Source organism: Saccostrea echinata, unplaced genomic scaffold (assembly GCF_033153115.1).
Source record: "Saccostrea echinata isolate AGI-Se365-2 ecotype Australia unplaced genomic scaffold, CSIRO_AGI_Sech_v1 ptg000016l, whole genome shotgun sequence".
NCBI lineage: Eukaryota > Metazoa > Mollusca > Bivalvia > Ostreida > Ostreidae > Saccostrea > Saccostrea echinata.
This window is the reverse complement of record NW_026889765.1, coordinates 3,140,051-3,143,396: the sequence shown is the minus strand read 5'-3', so window position 1 is coordinate 3,143,396 and position 3,346 is coordinate 3,140,051.

Sequence of the window (3,346 nt, the reverse complement as noted above, 5' to 3'; positions counted from 1 at the left end):
TCTTCAAAACAGCACGTCAAACATCTGTGTTTGTAAACAGAGCATGAGCTCTATTATTATAAGTGTTTACGTTTTACCGGGTGTGTTTTATTTGTTTGGTCTGCACATCACTGAGTACGGACTGACAACACTGGTGGGTTGATTTTGCTTTCTTGTATTTCTACTCTGAACTTTCTTGATTATATTTTTCATATTTTTCATTAATGCACAACAAAATTTCGACTTTTCTTAAGTAATATGAAAAAGCGAGGATATATGTCAATCAAACGTTAACGCGTCCCGAAAATTGTAGTCATCATAATTTTCCTGATAAAAAAATTTTCTTAACTCGTTTTTAATATACTTCGGTTTGAAAGGGATGGTCTAGCAACATATAAGGCATGATATTATTTAGAAAATTTGAGCTTCAAGTCTGTGTTCCCAGCCCCTTTAAATCCTTTTTTAATGTGATAATGAGCTTGTATTCAAATCCTAAGGTATTTCCGTCTTGTACAATGTATAGGCCCTACCTCGGATTTATCGCCTTGGATTTACCAGAACAATCATTATTAATACTTAATTGACCATGCCTTAGAAATAAAACTAGAACTGTTCTAAAAGGACTAATGCCCAGGTGGGGTAACTAAGAAAAGGAGCCACGTGCTGTAAAACTCGGCAATCTTGCTAATAAAGTTTTCTGCAAATTCCCTTGGTCTGAATCTTGAGGAAATAAATTAATTGACTAAAGGTTGTAACACCTCTAGATCTTGTTAAGAGGCACATTTGCGCTCAATGTGAAAAATATCATACAAGCTCCATGGATCAAAATGTCGTGACCCAAAGAATGCTTTTCTTAGTTGGGCAATCTTATACGAAAGACAATGACATAGAATCAATCATGACATACTTGTTGGTCACATCACCTGTATGTGTCGTATATGAGCTGTCTTCTGAGTTCTTCAAAATTTGACACCTCTAAAAATTCCTTGAACTTTACCTATGACCTTTTTGAAAATACTGAATTTTAATTTGAGCTCATATCTTTGTAATTCAACTGGTTAATGTACTTGAACATTCAGTACATTTCAGATTGCAAGATGCGAGGTAGATTTCCCCACAGCTTCTTTGGTTATTGTTTCGTCGATGAAATGTCTATTCTTTTCATATCTTTTGTTTAAGTTAATCCACATCTTACTAGAAAACTGACTCCGTCAGATAGGGCCCCGATAAGGGCTGTCAAAGGAGTGACAACTGTACTTAGTACAGTAATGTTTTGTACAAAAATAAGGATATCCGCTCCTCAGCCAGGAACGATAACTCTTAAAATTATTATTTAATTTTAAAAGTCGGAAACTGAAGCTTGATATTTAAATCTTTTCGAGCAACAATTTCATTTCATGCATCTCAACATTATTCAAGGCTCTTTTAAGCCTAGGAAATGGAAAAGGTCGACATTTTTACCACATAAAAGTACGAAATAAACACAGTTTAGAAATCGAATTTCCTTTAAACTAGCCTTAGATATCAATGCTTATTAGCATGATATGAAATTAGAAGTGATCTGTGATGTCTTGCAATGATTACACACGCTTTTAACACAATGTATTATAAAACAATTGAAGAAAATAGAAGAATTAAAATATCATATATGCATAAAAAATATTCAATTTTCTCTGAATGCCTGGGTACCCATTAATTTTTTATCATATAATATACACATGTACTTGTTGATCAATTTTTAATTAGAAAATGCATAATTAGTGTTTTATTCGCATTTCCTAATTTGATACTTTCCCTAATATAATATGATTAATTATTATGATGAACTTTGTAGAAATACCATGGGTAAATACGCATTACTTTGTCAACTCAGAGATATTTTTGTGAGCATTCCAATTACTTTACTGCTGATTTTAAGAAACTTAGCCTTCTTCACAAAAATTCTTACGACTAAGATTAAAATTTAACAACTCTTAATTTCTTTTTTTTTTAATAAGGAAAATTATTATATTTGAAGAATAATTCACAGTATACTGTAATGTAATAGAAATAAAAGATACAATTTAGGTACATGTAGAAGAATTGGAAAATTTTAATTTTAGTCGTAAGATTTTTTTTGTGAAAAGGGCTACTGACGAACGGACTACCTTAAGCACATAAGGCAGGTATCATGGAATCACTAATAAATATGTAAAAATTGTTCGATTTGTCACGCCACATTTAATATAAAAGTGTTGACAGACATATGGGTGGAAAAAGGACTTAAAAAATTAACAGATACCTTCCTCTTACATGTATGGTTTAAAATTTGAAATAGTTAAAAAAAAAACTGTTTTAGTTATTCTGTCTGGAATATATATATTCAGGCAAACAGATCAAATGATATGAGCCCAAATTTTTTGGTGTTACTCTGACAGTAAAGAGCAATATATTTCTTTACAAGATCTGAAAGCGTTCGTTAAAAATAGAATTACCGCGTCAGAATGAGTTTTGACAAACAGACAGACAAATTGAATGTGATTCCTATTGGGTTCTCGCATTTAACGCGGGCATCTTATAGTTAATGCAAAATAGTTGATTATGAATTTCTTTACTTCACTTGGACTAAAAGTTCCTATATACGTGTAGGAACCAATACTTAAAAAGTCTAACATTTCCAATGTTTTACTGAGCGGTCATAAAAAATCGATTTTTAATTGAACCTGTCGATTAGATACTGGACCCCTTATGTCAGACTGTGGGCGGGATCAGCTAAATCTCTTTTGCATTCTTTGGTGTTCGACAGTGACAGAATTGACCGACTTTTAGTGCAGGTAAAGGAAATTTACATCATGGAAGCCAGCACAAGATATACGCATGTACCCTCGAAAAACGCCTAACGGTCTCAGGTCAACAGTTTGGTTCTTAGGTCCGACAAAATGTATACTGCCCTCGAACCCGTCAATATAATAGATGTAAATGTTAACTTTTCTTGTGACATCTTTTTTCTGTGTTTGTGAAGAAACCCAAGCATGCACGTTTGAGTTTTCTGTCCTCATTTTCAAATGCATCTCCTGTTAAATCCTTAATTACTACTGTAGATATTAAGAAATAGGTAGATAGGTGGATCTTGAATTTGACAAAAAAAGTGAAACTTCAATTTTAGACTAAGATGGGTGACTGTTGCAAAATATACATGTCTGCTTTTTGGGATTCAGTAACATTTTAACGAAGATTTTTTTTACCTAGTTGTTGCAAAGTCTTATAGTAAACCATATCATAAAATGCCCGTTTCTTTGCATTTTGTTCTGGAATACATATCAAACAATCATAAATGAAAACCTAATATTTTTTTTCATTTGCTCAAAACAATAAAGGACAACAACAA